General features: G+C 36.3%; 1 long non-coding RNA gene across 1 annotated transcript in view; it reads right to left on the bottom strand.

Annotated features, from left to right (window-relative positions):
- Window positions 1–251: 251 nt before the first annotated feature.
- LOC119874040 overlaps window positions 252–8,805 on the bottom strand; it is a 119,493-nt gene continuing 110,939 nt past the window's right edge. Inside the window, exon 3 of the long non-coding RNA XR_005366388.1 lies at window positions 252–2,274. This is a non-coding gene — a long non-coding RNA (uncharacterized LOC119874040). The remainder of the gene's footprint in view (window positions 2,275–8,805) is intronic.

The raw sequence follows: 8,805 nt of genomic DNA, 5'->3' as shown, positions 1-8,805 counted from the left end.
TTGTGGAAGAAAGGCCCATTTCTCGAAAAATATTAGAGTTTACTGATACAGAATACCACAATATGGGAAGAAGCTCTGTATTATGCCCCGCCCCTTCATTTCAGATTCTCTGTGTCTTGTCTTTTGTTAGTATAACCTCCATGTGGCAGGCTCCTCTGGCAGCCTCCGTTTTTGTTTTCAACTTTTTTCTTTCACATTGATCTTCAGGAAGGACAAGCTCACTGTTGCAAATCCAATCCACAAAACATAAGTAATTGTTTTATATTTTATAGAAGTTTGGGGAGGGAGATGAAGAAGATAGTTTACATTTCACATCACATAGCCGAGTACTTAAAAATATCCCCATTAGACATTTCTGATCTGCTCAAAGCCTGTGTCTCTTAAATTTCTACTGGATCTCGTTTCATAATTCTAGGCCTTTATTTCTTATGGCAATCCTACCTCTGCTGTCCAAAATCTTGCATCATTTCACCCATTGCACTCCCAGAAAACAATGGAACCTCCCATTATTGATATCTATTCTCCTGAGAAGACAATGGGGATTATAAATAACTGCTTCCTTCTTTTGCTTTGCTTTTCATTCTTTTCCTTTTCTTTTTTTCTTGTTGTGCTGACATACCTTCTAGCAAATCCAGACAGAAATAAGCCTGTCTAAGGGAGCAAAATTGGTGTGAACTGTGACAGTATGGCCCCTGAGCTGTATGAAATTCATATTTTCAAGAGATAAATTCTGGCTATATCCTCCACATTGGAATACCTTCTCCCTGCAAAACATTTCTAATGGAATCTTAGCACATTTACATATTGTTTACAAAGCAATTTAAAAATAAGATGAAAAACAACAATAACTTCACATTTCTTTGTAGCTTTCTTGTGATTACAGGCAACTGGCAGTTCTTGTACACACTGATCTGTTAATATTTTCACTTTTGTGGTTTCATTTCTCAATATTCATTTATAAACTCATGTTCTAAAAGTTACACAAAGAGAAGTTCTGAAGAAGCCAAACATAAAATGAATAATTCAAGCTTGTGATGCAGGAAAACATGTTCAAATTGATTTTTTTTTAACTTAAAGTAACAATGGCTCTAATTCCGATGAATTGACAGTTTTTGAAGAAAATAGGAGCTACTTCACGTGTTATGTATATAGATCACGCCGAGCAAGAGAAACAATGGGCTCTGTTCATGCTGACAGTATCTGGATAGAAGGCTCCATGTATGAATAAGACAATGACGTGTCCTCATCTTTTTGTGAACCCATCAGCAGCCCACCTTTTTTAGCTGCACACCCTGTGAACACCACAGCTCATTGTTTTGTCCTTCTTAATGCTGCTCCACAGACTTGGCAGCAGGGCAACCCTACTGCTATGTTATTGCCTATGTGATAATCAGTGCATTTTTGTTATGAAGGATTAATGGTAGAAAGTGACCTTGAAAATACCCAAGGTTACAGACTTTGCATGTTAAAAATAAATTGTTAACTAAATTCATGATAATCAAAGTATAAAGAATTATGTTTTCTTCCATCTATCTGTTTTAATATTCTGGTCAGATAGGGTAACTGGTGTTAATTGAACTAGGTTGGCTTTGGTGCGATGGGGGCTCGCAAAGGAATTGGGGTTTTTTTGTTTGTTTTTTGAAATGTAGGTGCTAAGAGTTAACACTTACAGAGTACTTATGGTGAGTCAAACACTGGTTCAAGTAATTTCTTTGTGTAGAGTCTTTTATTCCTCACAACAAACTTATGGGCTGAGTATCATTATTATAACCATTCTACAGATTAGAAAACTGAGGCATAAAGAAATCAAGCCTTTTGGTCAAGATTAAACTAAACTAAATCAAACTAAAAAGTGTTGAAAGTATATTTTTACCTAGACTGATTCTAGAATCTGTACCATTAACTGTATGCTACAATTATTAAAAAAAAACAAACAAAAGCTTAAGATCCAGGGTAGCAGGCTAAGAGATCACAAATGACAAAGAAAATCTGCAAACAGAAGTGCTAGATGTTAGAGTACCAAGCTTCACTTGATAAAATAACAGATGCTTATTTTCATACAGTTCTGGAGGCCAGAAGTCCCAACATGAGTCTTACGAGGCTGAAATCAAGGCGTTGGCATAGCTGTTTCTTTCTGGGGGCCCTGGGAAAGACGCTGCCCTTGCTTCTTCCAGCTTCTGGTAGCTGCCAGTATTCCTTGGCTCAGGGCTGCCTCACTCTAGTCTCTGCTCCTGTCATCACATTGCTTCTCTTCCACCACTGCTATCTTCAGTCCTGGAGAAAGAGAGAATGAATTATGAACATTAACAATGAGAGAAGTCACATGACAGATTTTTTAGAGAAGAGAAGAATAAGGAAGGATTATGAAAAATTTTATACAAATAAAATTGACATCTTTGATTGAATGGGTGAATTCCTTGAGTGACTAAAACATGAAGGCTCTCTCAAGAAAAAATACAGATTATTAATTTTCCTACCAAAGTAATTGAATCAGTGATAGAAAATGTTCCTACAAAGAGAACTCCATGTCCAGATGGCATCAGTGGTGAATTTATCCAACATTTAAGGAATCAATAGTTACATAAACATTTTCAGAAAGTAGAAAAGGAGGGACTGTTTCCCAAGTTATTCTGAGATCAGCACTGCCCTGAAACCAGAACCTAACAAAGACATCACAAGAAAAAATAATTACAGTTTAATATCCTTCCTCTATGAAAATGTATCCAAAAATTCTCACAAAATATTAGAATATTGAATCTAGAAATATTAAGAGCAGTAACAGAGCTTGACCAATAAAGGGCCCGAAATCAGAGTAGGTTTAAGATTTGAATTTCAACAAGTGTACTTTATTTAAAAGAATGAAGAAGAAACATTTACTTTTTTAAAAAAAGATTTTATTTATTTATTTGAGAGAGAGAGCATGAGCTGGGGAGGTGGAGGTAGGGAATGCAGTGCAGAGGGAAAAGGAGACACAGACTCCCCGCTGAGCTGGGAACCTGATGCAGGGCTTGATTCCAGGACCCCAGAATCAAGACCTGAACCAAAAGCAGATGCCCAACCAACTGAGCCACCCAGGCACCCAAGAAGAAACATTTAAAACTTAATATAGTTTACTATACTAACAGAGTACTATATTATATAGTGTAGTGCTACTATACTACTATATAATATTTTATAATGAGAGGAAACCATACAGTTATCATTGAGATATGTTGAAAAAAGAAGAAAACTTGTATTTTATATTTACATACATATTTGCCATTTCTAGTACTCTTCATTACCTTTGAAAGTGGCACAACAGCTACCTTGTTTTCTTTAAGTTCAAGGATTGGAACAAGGCTTCAGGTATTGTTGCAGCCCATGAACGTGGTTGCTTATCTACTAATTCATCTGCTTGCCTTGGAGTAGCAACGGGGTACTTGACAATTGTGACACCTGTTAGATCTTTCTTTGGCTTTTCCAGATCCTGTCCCAGATGGGGAGTTAGCTCAGGGGTTAGCAAATTATGCACTGATTTTGTAAGTAAAGTGTTATCATAACAAAGCTGCATATTATCTGTGGCTGCTTTCATACTACAGTGGCAGAGGAGATGTGACAGAGACCATATGGCTGACACAGCCTCAAATATTTGCTCTATATGACCTTTTACACAAAAAGAAAGCTTTTTGTGTAAACTCATGGTTTAGTTCCATGATGAATGGTACCAGCATCTGCTGCAGGACGCTTTCATCACTGAATTCAGGTGTTTGGAGTTGGTGGACATTGATGGGAATTCCAGATGTCTTCAGTGGCCAAGGGCTTACCAGGATCCGTACTCTGCTATGCTTTCATCCATCTCTTAAAGATCTTTTATGATCCCTAGAGTCTCACAAAGTATTTCATGAAAATGGTTCTATTAATTTATAGTTCTCACTTCTCAAACAAAATGAGTTCAAATGCAAACCAGTGGTGCTGGGCTTCCTATCTTCTCCATGATATGGAAACAAAACTCTGAGATAGACACGTAGTTATAAACAACTAATAGAAAAGATAGTGTATATGCTTTAAGATCTTGACCTTCAACCAAATTAGCCTCCAATGCTCTAGTTTATATGTGTGAGTGTGTGTGTGTAATCTCCCAAATGCATTAACCAATTCCAGTTCTTTGGAATACAGTTTGTTTCTTGCCAGGGCCTGTTGGCATTTACTCACCAACTCTTTGCACCGAAGTTTTCAATGAATCAAAGCTCTATGTGGTCTACTGCAAAGTGGGGAAGGATATATTTCTCCCTTTGTGTTGTGATCTGTTAGATATGGCCCAAAGCAAAACATTTTTCTATACAGTTTTAGGTGTCTGGGTTCTTTCAGGGTCATTTTTATTTGTATGCTCACTTGATTGACAGATCCTACAATTTGTAGGACCAAAAGAAGAGACCGATATTGGTTTGGCCAGGACACAAGATATGACTAACAGAACTGTTCACCCACCCAACTCTTTTCCCCCCCTTTTCTTCATGGCATTGGGTTTGCAGTGTTCTGACTTTTGTTTCTTCTTTAAGGATACTCAGGAATTTTCATGTAAACAGGCTTTTGGAGTACCTATCCTACCAATGTAACAGACATGTTCAGATTTTTCTAAATATTACTCAGTCAAGCTTGCAATATACTGAAATTCTCTTTTAAGCACAACTGACTATACAAAAAGAAAATTATGAAATAAAAATGCATGATAAACATCTTCATACCTACAACCAACCAACCAAGTAATCCTGTTCTTCAAGGCAAGACAATAAATGCATATTTCTTGAGGTCTGTTAATTAACATTTACATATCATGCCATTGTTGGATATTTTACAAAGAAACCTTTTTAAAACTCTCATTTTTATTTCTCACTGGCACCTTAATTTTCAGTGTTTCTCATCAACAATTTCCTTATCATTATTTCTTGTCAATATTCCATAATAAAATAAAATAGAATACAAATCATGTTTTAAACAAAAATAAATATCTTTTAAAGATTTTATTTATTTATTCCTGACAGACACAGAGAGAAGCAGAGACATAGACAGAGGGAGAGACAGGCTCCCTGTGGGAAGCATGATGCGAGACTCAATCCCAGAACCCTAGGATCATGACCTAAGCCAAGAACAGACACTCAACCACTGAGCCACCCAGGCACCCATAAAAATAAATATTTGTTACATGTTACTTTCTCAAATTTTTTTAGGGAGAGCAATTTTCCAAACATATTTCCTTTATTTGGAAAATTCCTCTCCAGGAAGATTAATATACAATATCCCTAGATTCATTCTGTCTTCATTGCTGAGTCTGCTTAGAACCATTCAGATTTTTGTTTTGTTTTGTTTGTTTGTTTGTTTGTTTGTAGAGAGAGTGAGATAGCATGTGCATAGGTGGGGAAGTGAAGCAGCAAAGGGATAGAGAGAGACTTTTTTGGTAAGAATTTATTTATGTATTCATGAGAGACACAGAGAGATAGAGAGGCAGAGACATAGGCAGAGGGAGAAGCAGGCTCCATGCAGGGAGCCGCATGTGGGACTCAATCCCAGAATTCCAGGATCACGCCCAGAGCGGAAGGCAGATGCTTAATGACTGAGCCACCCAGACGTCCCAGAGAGAGACTCTTAAGCAGGCTCCACACCTAGTGCAGAGTCTGATACAGGGTTGGATTTCAGGACCCTGAGATCCATCACATGAACCGAAACCAAGAGTCAGACACTTAGCCCACTGCACCACCAGGTGCCCCAGAACCATTCAGTTTTCATTACCCAATGGAATTGTCACATCTGGGGCACAATTTCCTGCCTGCTTTGATGAATTGAGATATTTATACACATTCACCAATAAAAACATTGAAAATATAAGATGCTTAGGTGTATTCTTGTTGTTTTTATATTACTAGACTGGTTACCTTATGAGACTGTTTCTAGCAATGATCAAGGGGCCACTTGTGGAGCTTTGTCACAATGTCTTTGGATTAATGAAATATGAGTATTAGTTCTTTGTCTTGGTGTCTCAAATCCGCTCAATAAACAAGAATGGTGATTCAAATACAATGGAGGCATAAAAGTAGAGAATATAAATCAGCTCCTTTAACTTGTTATTTACTGTTTTTTTTCCCGTATAGTTAAAAACCCAAAATGGCAGAGAGGATTGATGGAGACTTGATCTGGTATGTGACTTATGTATTGACATGTCTATTTTTCAGTAGAAAACGGGGGAAGAGATAGTCATAGTTGAACTTTGAGTGAAGCAAATATAAAAATTCCAGGTGGACTTCATTGAAGTTTTAGAATCGTCCCATCCCAGATTAGCATGCCATGTGAAAACAATGATTCAACATAGAAGAAGGGAGAAGATGAGAGAGAGGCAGGGATAGGGAAGGAGGAGGTCGTGGGGAGGCAGATGAGAGTGGAGGTTGGAGGAATAAGGCAGGAACAGGGAAGGGGATGGGAGCTCCACAAACAGCATGAATCTTCCTCTACAACTCCTATTCACTTGGTTCTTACTATATTTCTCTCTCCTTTTAATTCCAGCTTTCAAAAAAAATAATAATTCCAGCTTTCAAACCAATTGACATATTTTTTCTTTACATTTTTTTATTGGCACTAGAGATACACAGATGAAGAGTTCACAAATATTTTCAATGTAATCATTTTTTGTATAGATACATAATGGTAAACAAGAATTTTTGTAATTATTAAGGTTATTTTGAGGGCACAAGGCATATCTGTCACCTATTTTAAATAATAACTAGTACTTACTATCTAAATATAGTAGCAAACTTATGTCTGAGGCACAGTATTTTATGTATTTTAATCTAAGTACTTTTATTCTAAGTGTTTTATTTATTTTAACTCATCTTCACAGTGTCTTATAAGGACGATAGTATTAATATTCTCATTTTATAGATGAGTAAACTGATATAGAACGGTGGTTGAATAACTTGTTCAAAATTAGGTAAAATTATTATTTATGAATAATAGACATATAGAAATGTGGGATTTGAACCCAAGGTGTCTGCCTCCAGAAACCTTGAGCTTTACATTATATGGCCTTATTCCTCATTTTGGTAGTTAAAAGATATTGCCTCCTGCCCTTATTTTAGAGCAATAATTTCAAAAAATGTGCATTATGAGGGATAATGGATGGAAGATTTCCTGCTGTATTGAATATTATGGTTTAGTGTAGGGAGACATATATCTTAACAAGATATTTTTTACAACTCAACTAAAACTTCCGTGAAATCTTCTACTGAAATACAGTCGCCTACCTTCTGTTACTTTCATGTTTACTGGGTTAGTGGAACCTACAATTTGGGCAATTAACAAGTAATGAACAAATGACTAAATATTTGTGGAGAGTTGCCTATTATTCTAATTTGTGGGTTATTCAAAAAAGAACATAAATAGATAAATATAACCATAACTGTTAAAAACAACAATCTATAGTATCTGTCCTTTCAAAAATATTGGAAGACTTGCACATAATAAAACACAAGGATATATGGAAACTGGAATTGAACCTAGCAGCCTATACTAAATAGCAACTATCAATATAGTTAAAAAATAAATTTACTGTTAATCCTCCAGCAAGTTATCAGAGAACAATAAACTACACAAGGGAAACCTCTTAAATTTTCATTGTCTGTGACAGATGTACTTAACCCTTCTTAGTCACAATGGTACAAGTGAAACCTCTTAAATTTTCATTGTCTGTGACAGATGTACTTAACCCTTCTTAGTCACAATGGTACAAGTGTAAGTGTACAAGCACAGTTAAGTTGCAGGGATTGGTTGGCTGATTTCAGGTCGGAATGCCTCCTACTTTCCATCAAAGGATACTTGGGAAAATTCTACAGGAAACTAATTTTTCTTGACTACTTAAAAGAATCACTGAAAAACCATGTATTGGATTAATCTTCATTTATTGCTGTTGAAAGATCATTTTTCAGTACTATAAACTGTTTTAGACATTGGGGAAAGAGTAGTAAGCAAAGCATACAAAATCTATGCCTTTGGCAGCCTGGGTGGCTCAGCGGTTTAGCGCCACCTTCAGCCCAGGGTGTGATCTTGGAGACCCGGGGTCGAGTTCCACGTCAGGCTCCCTGCATGGAGCCTGCTTCTCCCTCTGCCTGTGTCTCTGCCTCTCTCTGTGTGTCTCTCATGAATAAATAAATAAAAGCTTAAAAAAAAAATCCAAAAAACCCACCTATGCCTTTGTGAAGCTTATATTCTGGCACGTGAGATAGGAAACAAATCAATAAAAATATATGCTATATGATAGAATATAAACAATATATCATGTCAGGTGGTGTTTGGTGTCAGAGTGAAGGATGGAATAAGAATGCATACAGGAAGACGTTGTTAAGGAGTTCTCCAGGAAGGCTTTTTTGAAGGGTAATATGTGAGAGAGAACCGAATGACGCAAGAAACCATGAGATGATGTTTGTGGGAAATAGAATCCCAGGCTGAACGAATGGTAAATTGAAAATTCTGAAATTGGAATATGCTTGGTATGTTGGAGGAATAGGTAACAAAGAGGCCAATAAGAAAATGGTATATATGATTGTGCAGAAGAATGCTTATTGAAATGGGGAAATATTTGTGATTAAGTAAAAAAAAAAGAAAGAAAAATACAATGTAGTATGTAGAATGTTATGTATATAATGAATTATAAAAATCACTAATTATAAAAAATAAAACTATAGCACAAGTATGTTATATATAGATAGAAATATATAGAGGTAAGTAAAAGACTGTAAATACGTAGAGTAGACATATCATGTACCACTGTGATACCATGTA

The sequence above is a fragment of the Canis lupus genome, chromosome 11 (genome assembly GCF_011100685.1).
Source record: "Canis lupus familiaris isolate Mischka breed German Shepherd chromosome 11, alternate assembly UU_Cfam_GSD_1.0, whole genome shotgun sequence".
NCBI classification, from domain to species: domain Eukaryota; kingdom Metazoa; phylum Chordata; class Mammalia; order Carnivora; family Canidae; genus Canis; species Canis lupus.
The sequence above is the reverse complement of the archived record's forward strand: the minus strand, read 5'-3'. Positions and strand labels throughout refer to the sequence as shown.